This window comes from Caloenas nicobarica, chromosome 1 (genome assembly GCF_036013445.1).
Source record: "Caloenas nicobarica isolate bCalNic1 chromosome 1, bCalNic1.hap1, whole genome shotgun sequence".
NCBI lineage: Eukaryota > Metazoa > Chordata > Aves > Columbiformes > Columbidae > Caloenas > Caloenas nicobarica.
Window position 1 is genome coordinate 33,421,519 of NC_088245.1, and position 19,292 is coordinate 33,440,810.

Sequence of the window (19,292 nt, forward strand, 5' to 3'; positions counted from 1 at the left end):
CAGACCCTGGCCTCGTGCCACTTCTGCACCCCGGCAGTGCCGGGCGTTACAGCAGGGTGCTGACACAGCTCATGCCGGATTGCTCGCTAAAGTTCTTCTTCAGTATTTAACGGCCACATAAAATACTTTTACAGCAAACTGTCTTCCTGTTTTTTTTAAATGGGCCCATTACTGCAATTACATTATGCAAAGTATAAAGACTAAGTAAAGTGACTGCTCGGTACAGAAAATTGGATGTCTGTCTGTTGTTTGGGACACAGTCAAGGCTCATCAAGTAAGTATAATCACGAAATAACAGGAGCAGGTTACCACTTTCAAGTTCCAGATTACATGTTAGAGGCCTAATTTGCTAGTTGTTGATTTGGAGATGTATACAATTATACTACAATTCAGTCACAGAGAGATTTATCTATTCTGCTTAAACAGACTAAAGTTTGTAGACAATTTTAAAACATCTAGAAGAGTTTTTTATTGCATGACCTATATTAATTAGCCTTTACTGCTGTTATTTTCAGCTCTCCTTTTCTTTTAACTTGCAGGTCTTTGATTTTACAGACTTCTTATTACTTTGTCAGCATGTAAAAAGTCAGCTCTTGGAACTGATGTTGAAAAAGTGATGGTCAAAGTCATAAAAAAGGGGTTTTTTCAATTTCCAAAAAATATTTCTTATAATATATAAAATATCTTGTGTGATATACACCTGCACGGCACTTTCAAGAAGCAACTACACAGCACATTGCAACACCCCAAATCCCATGAACGGCAGAGTTTGCAGTCAGATTTAATAAAACAAGTACAGAGAGGAGTCACAGAAGAGTCCAGAGGAGAGTCCTGGGGCTAACAGAAGGAGAAAGTTTCTACAACATCCACAAAGAAAGGTCATAAAGAGTCAAAAATCTCAATACATGCCACTTTTCTCTCATAGAAACAAGCTCTTCTAGAAGGAAGTATGTGAAAAAAACTGTATAAATCTTTACTGGGGACCAGCACATCTTGAATCCAGACAGGATAAGGCAATCATCCAGTCATATATATCACCTCCTATATATTACTGGCCATGACACTAAACTGAAATACTCGTATATTAAGCCCCTTCCCTTGCCCTACACATTTCAAGCTTCAAAGAGCTACCTGTCACAGGCAAAGATGAAGCACAGCAATGCCTGAGGACCACACAATGGCAATGGATTGAGAACACATCCTCATGTTTCCAATAGGCAGACTGTGTTCACACGAAAGGCAAAAGAAATCAAGATCACTGTCATTCTGTCTTGGAAGAAAACACTCTCCTGAAGCCAAAATACTCCTAACATATGAATAGGATCACCCAGGCATCTTAAAAAGAAGTATACATACTTTTGTAAGTATAGATACTATCATGGATCATAGTCCACTGAATCCAGTCTCCTTATCAATAACAAGCCTCCTATTCTTCAGAGAAACTTAGAAAATAATGCACATAGAAAAAACATCAAAAGAACACATCCAAGCCTAGTATGAAATCAGGACATTAATTCTTGATTGAGTCCATCAACAGTCCTCTGAAGTCTTGGCACATGAAATTATCATAATGCAGTGATGCAGTACCGCAAACCCTTGCTTTCCAGAAGAAAATCAACTTTTCTCCATAAAGCCTTGAAAAAAAGAAAAACTTGAAAATTCTGTGTCTATGAGAGAGCAGTTTGCCCAGAGAGCCCTTGCTCTTTCATACACTCAGAGATTGTTTCTCAAAGGCTAGAAAGTGGCAGCAGAGTGAGTGTTTCAAGACGCTTGTGTGGGTCCCAGAAATTTCAAGCAGAGCTGACTTCTCCACCTCCACACCTTAATATGTCACCACAACACCTGGCCATCATGCAGCTAAGAAAATTACATCTCATTCATTGAATTCCCCTAAGTATTTCCAGCTATTGGATTTTGCTGTGGCTTTGTCGGCAAGGGTATAAAGCCCTCAGGTATCAGGGACTTGCCTATACAGAGTGATCAAACTCTGTTTAAGAAAAGAGAAAAACCAACAAATAATAAACGCCCAATTGAAAAACTAAATTGAAACTAAATTGAAAATCCATTAACCTTAATAATCTGACCACAAGCCCAAGCATGTCTTCTTATGGTCTGCTGCTCTATCTATGTTCAGAAAGGACATTTCTTCTTCAAACCGTCAAAATCAACTTTACCTGTATTATTTTTATCCTACAAGTGACCTAAACCTGAAAGATTCCAAAATACTTGGACAGTTCCTTCCATTAAAAAGCAGCAAGAACTAAAGTACACTCTGAAGCTCTAATTCAGAGCACTATCACTTAGTTTTTTCTCTTCTCACCTATGCTGAACCAGCCAAATGAGCTTACAAAAAACACATGGTCACTTCACCTACACCTCTACCACTGTCTCCATGTTTATTAAATAAGACAGATACCTGTAGGTTTAGTAATGGTCTAACTTTGCCAGTGTACACCATTTTTACTTCTCCAATCCTCCTGAAAATGCTTCTGTCTCCTCCTGTTCTCTTGCCATCCCACCCTTCTTCTGCTGCCCACAAAGGAGGCATCTGCCAGGCAGCACAGGGCAGCTTTCATCAAGCTGAAGGCTTCTAAAAACTTTGTCTCGCTAGGTGAGCATTGAGCACAATTGGGAAGATTTCTAGTAAGAAAAAGCTAACTTTCTTCTGTCCCATTTTCCTCCTAAGACGGCAGGACCCACATCACAGGCAGAGCAGAACAGAACATTTCTCCTGCCTCCCGTTAGCAACTGTCACAGCCAGTACGCATCTCGTGATGGTGGTGTTTCATGTCTTTATTTTCCTTCAGAAATAAAGATATTTCAACAACATGAACATCTGGACTAGAATCATGTAATTGGAAAGTCCGGTGAAGATTTAATTTCTGCTTGACTAGATGCTTCCCAGGATACTGTGATTAGTTTGTGATTGGTATCTCCCTGGGGAAACATATCATCTTTCATCTCCCTAAGTCCTTTCATTCGACAGACCGAGTCACAGTCAAGAAATTACCTGATGATTAGTTGTTCCAGAACTTGATAGTTATTGCCTGTGCAGGATTTCATCTACAGCTGAATTACATCAACCATTTCCTCTTGCCATCAAACTTCCATATGCCCTCCAGTACCTAAACCAACGTATATTATTCAAAGCACAGTTTTCTAAGAAGATGAAACAGAAAGTCTACAAAGCCTACTAGGAAGTTTGACTACTCATTGATAGGCACCAGTACAGGGTCTAAAAAATTATTAACAAGGTCTGCTCATATCCCCACCCCTAATTTACACAGGTGTAGAGATAATACAACTATTCCCTGTTGTATCATTTAACACGGCATCTTCTCTGTATCCATGCAGCAAAAGGAATGTTCACTGGCTGTTGTGTTCACTCAGTGAATTGTCAACAGTTTGTCAAACCACCACTTCTCTTTCACAACTCTTTTTTCTTCCCACTGGCCTCCGAATGACACTTTCCTTCTGCATTTCTTAAAACATCCACGCAAAATCCATGCCCTAGCTAACTCCTGCCTTCCGTTTACTGAGTTCACAGGATATCACTTAGTACATTTTCCCACTTCTTTATTTATCACCTTCACCATCTAGATTGCGTTTGCATTCCTCTGAAGACTGCATGTACACTTCCCCATGGTATCTAAGCTGATTTTGATTCAGACTTATCACCAAGTGAAAATAGACAGTTTAGGACAGTGGTGAACTCCTCAAACCACTTTATTTTCTTGTATTCATAATTGCCCAGTAAGTGGCAGATATGACTTTAAGTTTTGTGAAATTTGGTAGTAATTATGAATGTAACTTTAAATCTGGTAATTAATTCTATGTTGCTGTATTCTTTCTTCACGTGTGCTGGTGGGGGAGATGGGAAAGAGAAACACCCAAAATTAGCATAAAAAAAAAATTAAAAACAAGCAACAAAAAACCCCACCAAAACACACACAAAAAACAACAAAACCAAACAAAAACAACAACAATAACAACAAAACCTTCCTTGTTCACTGAATTGTCTAACTTCCTCCTTGCAACCTCCTTGATTACATTTTCCACTGTTCAGAGATCAAGGCTTAGGCATTGTGTAAGTCCCACTAATCCTACTTTGCAAGCTTACATAGTGCAAAACCTCTGTGTGGCTTTATGCTTAGAAATACACACAGATAACAGTCACCTTTCATGAACTTCTCTCTCTCGCCTGCCACACCATTATTAGGCACTGCTCCCACCCCTTTCTCATTTATCTTTGCAGGGATTCAGGCGTTATTTCTTCTTTGCTCATTTTGTGGTGAGCACAAGTTCCTCTTGTTACTGTAGTCACTGAGGGTGGAGACTTGCTTCATTTCATGCCGTCTCCCTCAACAATTCAAATTATTCCAGATTTCAAACTGGAAAACATATTGCTATTTTTTCTAGTCAATCACTGTTGAAAAGTTGCAGGCATATGTTTTAGCTTCCTCAGCTTAAAAAAAAGATAATCTGATTTGAAATTTCCTAATGATAAGGAACCAATTACTATTTGTACCTTATTTCTTGTTAGCCAGAAAAAACTAAATGTCTCTCTTACACTGAAAACACAAAGTCATTGTTCTACAGGACGTTTATAATCATTTAAGAGCATCTGCAGTGTGAGCCACCTCCACGAACACTAACGGGCTGTTTAGTCACATTGGCAAGGAGTCAATCTAAAATTATAAATTCTTTCACCTACTTCTTATGTTTCCTATATTTCCATCAACTACCATGGGGAAATGACACAATCCATCTATCCCATGTGTTCTTGCTGGGAAGTATTCTGTAGAATTCATCTGAACCCTAGAACGAGGGCTACTTGAGGCATGCTTAAAGACTACAAAAGCAATCTGAACACTGAAAAAGCACATCAAAATGTGACTAAAAATTGTCGATAGCAGTTCAGCTGAGGCAAATAGAGCTGACAGATTAAGTAAAACTTTTAAAGTAAAGTAAAACTTTTAAAGTAGGCTGCAGGACAGGGAGTCTGATCAAAGCCAATGGACATCAAATAGCACAAAGTGAGCGTGTGCCTGTCTCTGGTTAAGCAAAGATCGAATCCGGACAATGTGTTTGACATCAGCTTCTCTTAAAAATGTCATTATTGCTGCCCACACCACAACTCTAACTTGGTTAAATATGGCAGTCAAAATATTTCTACTGACAGACATGTACAACTTCAGCTTTGGAGCAACGGACCAGATTCTGCCTGTCAAAAAGAACTGGAACATTTTGGACTCTAAATATAGGATTTTGAAGACGCGGCATGACTAATGCAATCAAAATGCCCATCCATTTTATGCCCAATTAACTATGTTGGCCATCCCATACTCAAACAACTTTTGCAGCAAAATGTCACATAGTAAAATCAAATGCCAAAATAAAAGCCTTGGAGGGTGCTGAGTGAAGAAAGCAATTACAGTTACTACTAATTATATGATTACTGTATTACAATTATATTAAAGGTTTATAAATAGCACAACAGTCTGCAAGACCAAAAGAACTCCAATGCAAACACTATACGCCCACTTAATCCTCATAAAAGTGGGATTAGACATTATCTGATGGACTCCTTATGTAAGCTATTCACAGTAGTAGTGACACAGTTGTATCTTAGCAAAGGTGCAGACAGATATTTTATCAAATGCTGATAGCTACTAATGACAGGGAAATTTCTTCTTCAGTTCTACCTTCTCTCAGCTGGACTGCTGGGCTAACTGTAAAAGGTGCTTTTTTTGAAAACTTTGTTAAGAGAAAAATAACGCAGTATAGAAAAACAGACACCTTTCTAAACCATCTTATACTTCATGACATGCTTAAACTTGCACATACACCCACCAGAAAGCCTCAAGTCACAGGGATCCATATGCAAGATGAAATCTGATTAATTGATTAGGACTGAGTGTTGGGAATTTCTAAAAGTAACGAAGAACTGCTAAAAATCTGCACGCTTTTTGAGTCATTATTTTAAATCTATGAGAGGAAAACAGTTACCATCCATAAGCATAAATTTACTATATAAAAAGTAGGTTGCGTTCCTCATCGCCATGTTTTAAGTTAGGACACCCCATGGACAGGACAATGGAGGACATCTACTCCTCCAACAGCCCTTATGTGGGGTAACTTCTACTCTGCTCCACAGAGACTTCAAATGACGTGTGGGGGGAAATAAAGTATTTTGGGACACTACTCACATTTTTGGCCACATTTGCCATGAAAAAATAGTGTGCACCAATTATGCATAACTTTCAAAGACATATTTTTGCATGTGACTAGTGAGATAATCACTTTCTACAGCCTTGTGGACACAGATCCCATGAGCATCTTCAGTAAAAGGCAAGTACCTCTGAATGGCAGCACCTGCAGAGATTTTGACAGTGTTTCATTTGACAGCATTAAAAAACATTCTATGCAAACAGCAAAACTATTCAGTTCACCACAAAATAGTAAATTTGGCATTTATTGGGGTGAAAATAACTCGGAAGCAACATTTCCATGCCCCCAAGCCATAGAGGTTCCAAACAGCTTCTGCTCCAAAAATTTGTCACGTTATTTAAGAATCCAAAGACTATACCCATATCTGACTAACTATCAGGGACCCTGCTGATGCTCCCATTCTCAACCAGACTCTCCCTGACCCAGAACAATTTCCATAGACACTTTAGCCAGAAATTCTGCATCGTGACTTTGCCGCACATGCCTCGCTGGCAAAGGCACGACTTCTTATGACCCGGCATCATGTAGTTCCATTTCATTGTATTTATTTTCCTCCCAAATCCAAGTGCTTTCACTTCCCCTACAAATGAGAGCTCCTTATTAACTTGGATATTACAGCAATAATCACATACACTCTATTTGCATAACGGCACAGGCCAGTCTAATGTGGTTAGACATTTCCAGGAGTGGACTAACACACGGATGGAGCACCACATCTACAGCTGTTGTTAGATCTCAGTTCTTTCAAAGCACCTGCATCTAGGTCCATACAGGAACTGTACAGAGTTTCATGCTCCCAAACTTCCTCTACCCATCCTCATTCCTGCATAAAGAATCTGCTCATCTTCCCATCTCTCTTCTGAGACCCATCATCTTCCTCCCTCACTTCAGCCAGAATAACAGGATTAGTTGCTATAATCACAAACACTCCAGAGAACTCTACTTAATGTTCTTAAACTAAGTCCTTAGCATTAGTTCAGCAAAATGTTTTTAACACAGACAGCAAGGTAAACACATTTTTTGAAAACTTGATTAAAGTCAGTTATGCAAATCAGCTTTCCAAATTTGTTATATACTCACTCTCAACATTCATTATCGAATAGCATTTAATCAAAAAGTAATCTAAAGAAAATCAGGTGCTACCAATAAAGTTGGAAATTTTCAAAAGACAACTTTAAATAGAAACCCCTTTACACTTAACATTGCACCCCTGTTTCTCAAGGCTGCCAGAAGTTACTATTATCCATTGTGCATTCCCAAACAATACTTCATGTCTAAAGTCAGTTCAGGATTTGAAATAATTAAAAATGTAAAAGTAGTTGGAGCAGACGTTCACAGATTCTGCTTTGTCATAGCTTATTTCTCCAGAGTGTAACTGTTGATGACCCAACCCAGTCCCAGAAAAACAGTAAGCTGGAGTTCATAGCAACTGCTAATGGAACTATTCCATTCTTGGTTGGGAACTACATCAATGAGGGAAAGTCTATGATAATATAAAAAAAAAAGAAAACAAAGTATATATTACACCTATGTTAACACTCCTGTTGTCTTGTTGTCTTCAGGGGGACCTTTCCAGACATTTGACTCAGATTTCACGTGTGTGTGCAATCAGGTGTGTTTCTATATTTGGGGCTGTAGTGTATGACAGTCTCTAGGAGAGCCGCCATACTTTCATCTTACTGGTATGTCAGCCAACCCACTTTTTTTCCTCTTCCTTTGTCTACCACTACCTTTGTATGGAAACCAAGAATCCGAAAGTACAGTTGAAAAAAATATTTAATTTTTAATTATCACCTATTAGCATCAAACCTACATAAGACAAAGTACAACTCTGCAATTTCAATGGTATAGAAAAGAATCAGGTACATCTCTAAATTTAATTCATTTCATTATCAAGAATCTCAGAAGTGACTGGAATGGGTTAAATAGCATTAACACAAAACAATTAATTTTATGAAACTTGTCAGTGGTTTTCATTTTTTTCAAGCTCTTGAAAACTTGAGAGAAAAATACCAGTTTGCATTGGCAAATTCTTGAATTTGTTTTCAATATATTATTAGCAAAGACCTTGTTTTCATTAGCTGCAGAGATCTAGTCTGAATATTTAGGAGAACAGTGGACTACGATGATCAAACTTGACAGGTAAAAAATTTGGGGTGTTGCCCTGTGAAGAACAAGTACTGCCTTTCCTGCCAAACAATCTAGTTTTGTTAGAGGGAACTTCATTGGCATTGAGAAAATGAATCCACCTGTGACCACATTGCCTGTAATCACATCACCTCAATATGCAGGGAATACTTCAGTATTTCCATGACAAATGTGAGGAGTAAATAACCGTAATGCTAGAAACATGCTTTAAAGACATGAGGATAACTTAATTACAATACTGAATTATATTGAAAAGTCAATTTAGTTTCTCCCTTCCCCTCCCTCTAAATTCTGTTGTTCTAAGAGCTAAAACAATAGGAGTAAATACATTGAGAGAAAGAAAAAAAAAATTTTGGCCTCAAATCTTGAAAAAATATGAGCAACTTAGTTTGTACTTTTCCTGCAGGACATAACCCTGATTATGAACACAAGGCACAGCCCACACTGCCAATAGCTCAAGGTCAGAGCTCATGAAGTGCAAGACACACTTGAGAGAGAAGCCTGACAGGACAATGATTCATTTATTTTAGTTTTCCCTTACTGTCCCTGCATCTTTGGCTCTATATCCAGCGTCTTTTTCTCTTCTCTTACACTTAAATTGTCACATCCTGCAGAATGAAATATAGTCTTCTGTTTGTACAGTAACTGGACTGATGGCTCTTCATAACAGCAGGGTTTTAAAGGTACCTTAATACAAATAATAGTGATAACAAGTACAGCTACTTAAATAAATCTGCTCACTGCATCTACCTATTTCCCAGTCAACCATGGTCTGCTAAGAACTGCATTCTAAACGGCAGAATCCAGGTGGTTTTGCAATATAACCTTCAAGCCTTTGGGGGTGGGGAAATGCAAAGGGCTGTCATTCTCCAACAGAGAGAGTTTCTTCTATTCCATAAAATATTTTATTTCAACAACTACCTTAGGATTTTATTTAACAGACTTTGATATCTGACCACATATGTTTAGAAGATATTAAACTTCAAAACACGGAATTTTATTGGAAAGAACGAAGGACAGTGCTCTTGCTGTCCAGGATCAATTGTCAGCAAGAAAGAAGGATGATTGGGACTTGCTTTAAACAGTACTGGTAAATAGCTTCCCAGATGATGAAAGACTGTTGCAATGTACACACAGACCAGCTTTCAGAGCACAGCAGAAGCCAAGCTGAGGATTTTTAATGTGTTTGCCCACAGTCTATGAATCAACCTGTTATTTCCACTGAGTTTTCATGGGACTCAAGATGTCACATCGGAAACAGCAGCAAAGATGCAAAGGTGTGAATCAAGGTCATTGAAGTGATGCATGAAAATGAGGATGTGCCTCCTTTATTATTTATATATCTATTTCGATTTTCTGGGTTTTAAAATCTATTCACTTATTCCCACATTTCTTCATAGCAACTCTGCAATAAAATACAGCAAAAGTAGTAAAATGAAAAAATTGTGGTTAGGTTCTTAAACTATACTACCAACTCTATACATACACAGCCACTGAAGACCACAGACAAGATTTAAGCATTCTGAAGTCATATTCTACTCCTGTTAAGAAGCCTGTCTCAGAACCTCACAACAACCATATACAAAATTGTTATCTCTTCTAAGCTATACTCAGATTTGACTTCTCATTTAGGTGCCTTGAGGATCTAGCAAAGCTTCTGGATATGGCATGATGGAAATATCAACAAAACAAATTCCCTCTTTACAAGACTATAAAATGTGCCTAGAGAGGATGCTGCACTTCAGTGAATATGAATATAACCTAAAGAAGCATCTTAAGGAAATAATACCTGAATTTACATCTCTTTATCAAAGTAATAACAATAAAGGGAGAATCATGCCAGTTCATCTTCCCTACCTTCCAAGTACTTGAAGTACTCTCTCACTAGAAGTAACAGGTATGTGCCTATTTTCCAGACGAGTTAAGCATATTTTCTTGTTCTGCTTTCAGCATAGGAAAAAATAAAAAGTCATAATTGAAACCAGGCATTTTCTGCCGCAGTTTATTATATAAAACAATTATGTCACTGAAATACTATTCTAACACTACTAACTATATATAAGTATATACTGGTTATCAGAAACAAGCAAGATAAGAAAGCCCTTCTTCGCCATAATAGCTTATGACAAACCTAATAATATCTTCAAATTTTTTTCACCTGTTAGGGAAAAAAAAAAAAACTAGATGTTAAATAATTTTAATGGATTTTAACAAAATGTCATCAATTATAAAGAAAACGAAATCTGGGAAACCAGTCCAAATTATACTTGAAAAAAATTACATTAAGTTTTTCCAAGAGCAACCAGGAGTGTGTTAGAATTTTCATCTCCAAGCATAAAGTTACAGAAATTATTTCAACAAGTAGCAGGAAAAAAATACTAGTCAGCTACTCCATATAGGAATGCTTAGTTAGGATGGTCAACTACCCTCCCAAACAAAAGGGCAGAGCTTTCTTCTTAGTGGAAACTGGTACCAAATAAAACCCCACCAAAAAAAGGCAATAATTAGTAAAGACACCCTCTATATTGGCAAAGATGCAGAACAGTGATAAAAACTTGAGAATCACTGTAGATACAGCACTGTGCCTAGTACAGTGAAGAAAGCAAGTAGCAGGAACTTCAAATAAAGAGGACTGCAATGATTGTTTGGAAAGGAACAGATGGAAGTATGAGGAAGGACTGTTACACCATATCTGCTGAGATTTCAATTTTGAAGCTGTGTCTCACATGGGACAAAGCGGCCATTATTTGAAGCTGAATATATTTTATGTGCTGACAGATGTAGCACCAGTGATCAATAACAGCCTGGAGGTCTGTACGTCACACTTCAGGTATCTGCAAGTGATGGCTAAGAGAATGAACCAAGCAGTAGCAGGCTTTATTCACTTCACGTTTCCACTGAAAAAACTTCTGCAGTCCAAAAGACTGAAAGCCACTAGTTCAAATCATTATCTTTACAAACATACAAATAAAGGATAACAGTATACATAATTTTATATTAATCTCACTAAATCAATTTCACTCATAGTTTACTATATCTTCCTTAGACTGCCAGGGAAATAAGATCACATTATTGATGGTTTTGTGGTGAGGTTTTTTTTCAGTATTTTATTTATTGAGTTTCAGCCTTCACAACTTTCCCATTTTTTCACATGACAAAGGCACTGTCAGAAAACTGTATGGGTGCTTTCTTTTACACTCTCATGGCTCCTACCTGTGTCTCCCCTAGGCCAACTTTCCACCCAGATAACCCTTGTCAATGTGGCAATTCTGTTTGAGTAAGGGCATATTAGGTGCAAACTGGTCCTTGAAAATTGCACACGCCATGAATTTCGTCTGGTTGGTTAGCTGGTTTTTGGTATTTTGCTCTTGTCCAGCTCCATGAAGTGCTCTCTGCCTCCAACTTGTTACTTTTCTGTGACTTTGTGCAAAAACTGCAGTTTGGGGGTTTTCAGCTAAAGCGAAGTTCTGCTCTTTTCAGACATGGCCACTAAAGATCATTGTTACTGGTACTACAGAAATTTGCAAGATCTACAGAGGAAAAGCTCCAGGCAGAAACTAGAACAAGCTGCTGATGTAGCAATGTGCTCCTGGTTATGGGACCAAATAAAATAAAGAACTAAATAATTGAAATCCCCTAACCCCACACTCTAATGATGCAGGTGCAGAGTGACATTAGCGCATCACTGGTAAGAACAAACACATTGAAATCAACATATGGCCATGTGAACACTCACATATTCTAGGTGATTGTTGTAATTATAAATAGAATGAGAATATTTTTATTATTATTTCATAGCTACCTGACTAAGCAAATTTTGGTGAAAACAGCATTACTAAAGTCAGGGTAGTAACTTATTAGAGATTGGAATGCTGTCAATATGTCCACTCCCAGTTGTCTGAAAGCCAAAATATTCATCTCTAACATATGTTAACATTTTATTTGCACTGGAAATAAACTTATATAATAATGCTGCAGGTATTTTATATTTTGTGAACTCCCTAGTAAGAACATAATGAAAAATGAATGCAAAAGAATAGATTCTCTTCCCAGACAGTCTTGACAAAATAAGCTATAAGAAGAGCAGGGGAGAGCAAAGCATAGCCTACAGGAATACTTCCAGAAAAAAAAAAAAAAAAAAAAATTCTCTGCCAATAAAATTACCAATATTATGTTTCCAATTTCTTCTTTAGTGCAGATTGCTATACATTTAGTGTAATGTATTTTAATGAATAAGGATTTTCTTAAGCATACTTTATTTTATAATTCATTCCTCAGGCACACAGTAAGACTAAAATTAGATGACTTTACCATTAACTGGAATTCTCCTCATCTACTGATACATTGCCTCCAGATCTAGATGTCTTCCAGTGGAGCTCCATAATGCATGGGGTCCAGAATAGCTACAAAAATCACTTGTCTAGGAGGGAGACGCACTTGAACGCATGAAAAGTCTGACTGAGGTACAGTGCACCAACTCCCCTAGTCCTCCTCTGCTAACACAGAATGATGAAATTCAAAGGACATGTGGAAGAAGGGAAGAAAATGTAAAAGCAAAGTATTCTAAGAAGTCAAATTACTGCAAGTTATTTCAATTTACTGTAAGCGGTATTTTAATTTACACAGAATAACAAACATAAAAGAGTGAACGTACTGCTGAGAAGGAAAATGCGAGTGAAGCAAGTCAGTGTTTCCCTTCCGATGGAGGTATACTGACTGCCCAGCTTACAAAGATCAAGCTTTGTACCGAAAAGCCCCTGACAGTTTTGCCATTGGACATACCAAACCTATTGCTATAAGAGTCGTTTGAAAATTTCTATAGCTTTACCATGAAAAACACAGCAGAGAGTGAACAGCTGGGGTCAAGGGTGAGGCTGGCCCTGCATACCAAAGCCAAGGGGAGTCCTTCCACTGTCTTCAGCTGGCTTTGAGCCCAGCACAGGACAGGCCCCAAAACATTCTCACGGTGTCTCAATGCTGAGCTTCTTGAGATGTTACACTTCCCAGAGAAGAGAAAACTTTGAGGAGATCTTCCCAATGTGTGCAAACACCTGATAGAAAGAGTCCTCTCAGTGGTGCCCAGTCACAGGACAAGAGGCAATAGGCGTGAATTAAAACAAATGAAATTCCATTTGAACACCAGAAAGCACTTTTTTACTGTGAGGGTGACCGAGCACTGGCATGGGTTGCCCAGAGAGGCTGTGGAGTCTCCATCTGTGTAGATATTCAAAAAGCTGTCTGAACACGGTCCTTGGCAATTGGCTCTATGTGGCCCTGCCTGAGGGGGGATGGACCAGATGATCTCCAGAGGTGACTTCCAGCCCAAACCATCCTGTGAGACACTGATTGTTGGAGCTATGCTGGATTCACAAATGGATTCACAAATGATACATGCATCAATTATGCTTTTCCACTTTATAAATCTAAAATAGCTGCACTGATTTTATTGATCTTCATGAGTTCAAGGATACATTTTTTTCCCTTCAAAAATATCTCTTTATAAAAAAATATTTGTGTCCTATTTCTAAATGACTATAAAAACTGCCTTTCTTTTGAAGACATAGAGTTGCTGAAGTAATAAACTGGTATAAATGGGCAGTAAAGTACAGTGTAATTCATCTTGGTAGTACAAGTGTGTACATAACGCTTTTTATTTGTCATTATAATGTGATACTACCATTGTATGCGATTCAAAAGCCTGAATTCATGTGAATTATTTCAGCATAGAAAACCCAGAAAGCAGAGGCTGAATGGACACTATTCCTCTAAATGCTAAATAACATTTAGAAGGTCTTCATGCTGACTACAGGAGGTTATAATAAATAACATGGCTCCCAGGTATCTTTTAGTACTATTCTAAAGTAGGCTAATTGATCTGATTTTTCATATTTGAAAAATACCTCAAAATAACAGAATTCATACTTTATTTGAACTTGTATCTTTAAAAACCCACATATAAATATAGGCTAAAAAGCAGCTAATCTTTTGCCTTAGTCAGAATGTTGCTTCTCCTTTATGTTCTAAAGTGTGCTTCGTAAAAAAGCTATGATAAATGACTAATCATTGCTCCACTGCTAAAACTGCCTCTTCTTTCTCCAGAAGTGATGCCTTCTCTGTCACCCTGAGCTGCAGCCCTGAGACCCATGTCCTGTCCCCACTGTCCTGCTGGAGCTGCTCTTCAGGTTCCAAACTGCCCCTTCCTCTGATTTACTGCACGGATTATATGGCATGTTCAAGTCAGTGCTCAGTAATCCTGTCATTCAGTCATTTCTCTGAGCTGCAGCCTCTTCTCTGTGCCACACTGAATGCAGAAGCTCCTTGCACTTGGGCACAGGAGGCGGGGGCTGGCGCGCTGCGCTGCCACTGACACACGTCGCCTAAGGCAGGATGGTGCTGGTCCTTCAGCCCTCGAGAGAGGTGGCAATTTTGTGAAAAGATGGAAATTAGTAAGCAGCACAGGCTTAAGTCCGTAATGCTTCAATCCACCTGATGATGCATTTCAGAGGAAGCTTAATCCATATTCCTTAAGTTTGTAAAAAAAATTTCGTACTCTTGCTGATGGTCAATTGCTGCGCAAATGAGAAGCAGATGGGCTTTCACAGATTCTTCTCACTGTCAGTAGGCTACAAGCACTAGAGCTTGCAGGAGAGTGAGTAGCTTTCAGGAAAAATCAACATATCATGATGAGCAAAAGGGGAAATTCCCTTAATTTTAATTATATAATTAAGTTTCTGTAAACTAGCAAGACAGATCACTGCAGCAGAAACCCACCCATGTTATAAGAGCTACCATGTCCATATTTATGTTTTAATTATTTTGTCCAAAAATCCTTCCCAAGTTATAGAACCTCTCTATGTGCTCGCTCTCCAGTTTGCTAGCAACAGAAGGGTGAGCTGATCCAACATAGCCCTATGCTTCTTATGGTTGCTTAAAATACTTGTGTTATTGGCTACCATGCTCTAGAAAGCCAAAGGTCCTGTTTCAGAAAAAAAATGAGTGCATGGAAAAATCACTGTCTGCAGATTTGAACATAATGGCTGAGACTTTAACCTCCACTGAAATCTGTTGGGACAGATTTAAATAGTTTGGGATGAGGTCTTTAAGTAACTGCAATGTCACTGGGAGGAGGACAGTGATGAGAGGAGAGCAATTTCTTCCTGGAGATCAGTCTTTGATGATGGGAGTTATTACTGCACCAGATACAGGTATGAATATCACTTCCAGCCTCAAAAAAATGAAAATCAGCTAATTTGTTAATAATACACTGGCTCCATTTAAAAAATAACATATATCCCGTAGCTATTGGAAGTGATGCCTTAGTGTTAATACACCGACTAATAAAAAAGTTACCATAAAAAGATTTGCTGACCAAGTAGCAATTGTCTCAGCTACTAAGACATTGGCAGTCCTTCCATAGTTCACTTAAAATAAATGAACTCGTCCTTGTACTTCTTAAGCCAAGTCCAAAGCAATACTTTATAGGGTCAGTAGAGGAGCTTAATCTCTCCCTGATTTTTTTCGGTGCCTATCACCACACAATGCATTTGTCTCTGCAGAGGAGAAATCATTTAATCATCTCTTGCACGTACCTTCTCAGATAGGTTTAGAATTGCATTGGGAATAGAAAAGAAAGTGTTCTGTGCTTCCCAGCTCCAAACAATTCTCCATGGGAAGCTTCCATTGATCTAAGATGTATGCTCTGGTAGCTGAATCTTGTGTTGAATAGCTTGCCTGTAGCTGAAATATACATCCAACACACTATCCAATTTATGTGCCTTGGAAGATCGTTGCTTCTTTTAGCCCATTACGTCTAATAGAGAACACACTGATAATTTGCATGCATTGCCATTCATTATGCCAGCAGCATCAACCGTCACACAAGACAAAACAGCACGAGTTGTCTGAATGGCCCCAAACAAAGGTAGGGAGTTAGGAGAGAAGGTCAGGGTTTGTTACTTTTGTTTTCTTTTGGCTCACAAGAGCCAAAGTCAAAGCAATATTGGTAAAAAAAAAAAAAAAAAAAAATCTACAACATTCCTTACTAAGCGTTCTTCCTCAAACTAAATATTTAAGAAAAGTTTGTGCTGAAATTCCTAAAGTATTGAGAATGTCATCAAACAAGATACAACAAAGCTGCATTGTCCAATATTTAAATGCTTGGCTGGTTCAGCTCCTAGGGCTTGGCAGTGTGGTAGGATCCTATGAGTCTCTTAGCATAACTACTTAACATCAGAACCAGGCTTAAAAATCCGGTGCTTTCCACTCCTACCTGACACACCTGATTTACATTATACTAACTTATGGAAAGATTAACCCCACAACTTCAGCTGTCTAAAAGTTTGGTACCTACTCTAATTGCCCGAGCTCCCTGCGTAGTCCATGGAAACAAATGTGCACCTCCAGAAGGCAATTCATCCCATCTCCTCCAGACTCTTCTCAGCACCAAATGCCCTCTGGAGGTGCCAGTCTCTTCCACTGGCTATTGAGCGAGCCTAACTGGTGACGTCCATACTAGTAAATCCAAAGGACGGGTAAATGAAACAGTAAATGACAACAAGCTTGAAAAGGCTTGATTACAGTCTGCAGTCCCCCGTGCAGTTACAGGGTTAGCACACTTCATGGCACCACTTTGGCTTGATACCAGCCAATGTGCTCTGACACAATGCCAGGCATGGCTGGAGGGCCAGCACTGATCAGAGGCCATTCCCAGTCAGCCATCTGGATGCAGATCCTCTGCTGGGTGGCAAGGCAAAAAGAACTTTGCCATGTACATGTGAGCCACCAAGTGCCACCTAGCCCCAGGGCCACCAGACTGTACCTGTCCTATTTTATTTACTAGTATAAATACAGATTATATTTCTAAATGTCTAAAGCCATGTAGAATGAATCCATCCTAAGTCACTATTAAAAAAACCAACCACAAACAAATAATAAAAAAAAATTTTTAGTTGTAAAGCCTGCTTGCTGGTCACTGTAAAAGCCTTAACTGCTGTACATTTTTTACTCTTCTGTGCCAGCTGTCATTAAATTAGACCCCAATCTTTTCACTTTTGGTGGCTCTGTTTGCACACCAGCAGAAGAAGAAAGGAAGAAGTGCAGAGGGAAGCACTCCACACTGGGTGAGACAAAGCAACAAGGCTGCCACAGCTACCACTGCCTGAGCAGTTCTCATAAAACCGTTTGGCAGAAACAGCCCATCATCTGGTACAAGGTACCACAAACACCGGGAAGGAAACAGCCATACCCACACACGACACCAAACTGAGTGGTGCAGCTGACATGCCTGAAGGATAGGATGCCATCCAGAGGGACCTGGATAAGCTCAAGAAGTGGGCCTGTGTCAACATCATGAGGTTCAACAAGGCCAAGTGCAAGGTCCTGCACCTTGGGTCAGAGTAATCCCCAGTATCAATACAGGCTGGGGGATTAAGGGATTGAGAGCAGCCCTGCTGAGAAGAACTTAGGGATACTGGGCGATGAAAAACTGGACGTGAGCTGACTGCGCACAGAAAGCCAACTGTATCCTGGGCTGCATCAAAAGGAGCATGGCCAGCAGGTCAATGGAGGCGATTCTGCCCCTCTGCTCTGCTCTGGTGAGACCCCACCTGGAGTCCTGCGTCCAGCTCTGGAGCCCTCGGTACGGGAAAGACATGGACCTGTTGGAGAGGGGCCAGAGGAGGCCACAGAAATGATCAGAGGGCTGGAACAGCTCTGCTGTGAGGACAGGCTGAGAGACTTGGGGTTGTTCAGCCTGGAGAAGAAAAGGCTCCAGGGACAGCCTATTGCAGCCTTTCATTGCTTAAAAGAGGCCAATAAGAAAGACAGGGACATAATTTTTAGCAGGGCTTGTTGCAATAGGACAAGGAGTAATGGTTTTAAACTAAAAGAGAGGAGATCCAGGCTAGACACGAGGAAGAAATTTTCTACAATGCGGGTGGTGAAACACTGGCACACATTGCCCAGATGGATAGTAGATGCCCCATCCCTGGAAACATTCCAGGCCAGGCTGGACGGGGCTCTGAGCAACCGGATCTAGTTGAAGATGTCCCTGCTCATTGCAGGGGGCTTGGACTAGATAACCTTTAAAAGGTCCCTTCCAATCCAAACCATTTTATAGTTCTATGATTCTATGTTCTGTCTTGAAACAAATACAGCTAAAGAACAGTGTATTAAGCAACACTTTTTATCAGCATTTATGACTGACTGTTCAACACCCCTTGAGCAACACACCCTAATTAACAGCTTACCCAATTATAAGCCATCTGTGTTCACTCTGCATAATCTAGTCAGATGTCACATCCTCTGATATTGTTCTAAGAATTTAAAACAACAACAAGAAGTTATTCTCAGAAACTGTCCAAATAGAAGAATTCAGCTCTGACCCCTTGAGCAAGAACTGTGGTCACTGAGCACACTGACCGCAGTCAGCTCAGACCTTGAGATGAAGATACCAAGGAGGCAGGATACAGCTGGCACATTACCTATGAACTCAGTGACAGCTCAGCATTTCCACCAAACTGGCCTGGAGAATAAGTGAAGCCCCTACAGTTTCCATTGCCTCTAACTTCCACTCTTTACAGTCTTTCACTGGAATTTAACTACTTTGTCAATGGGACTCCAATTTACACTCTCCATCCTTTGGTTCCAGCGAGTTGGCCACTTCAAAAGTTGTTTGATTTTTTTTTTAAAGGCACTTTAAATAACCTAGATCAAATTAGGAATAATTTTTCAAGAGAATTTTTTAGGTTTTTTTTCTGATCTAATCATTTTTCTGGTAGTTTGCAAAGAAAGTTATATATATGCATAGTAGTTACAAATTGAGTTATGTACTGTCAGGAAATTAACCACACTGGAAGCTAAAAAGCTTTTGATAACATTAAGAATATCAAAAAGGCAATATCAGAGTAAACTTC

At 39.2% G+C, this 19,292-nt stretch overlaps 1 protein-coding gene across 1 annotated transcript in view; it reads right to left on the minus strand.

Annotated features, from left to right (window-relative positions):
* NELL2 (neural EGFL like 2) overlaps window positions 1-19,292 on the minus strand; it is a 154,065-nt gene that overhangs the window by 89,628 nt on the left and 45,145 nt on the right. The gene's annotated exons all lie outside the window — the stretch shown is intronic.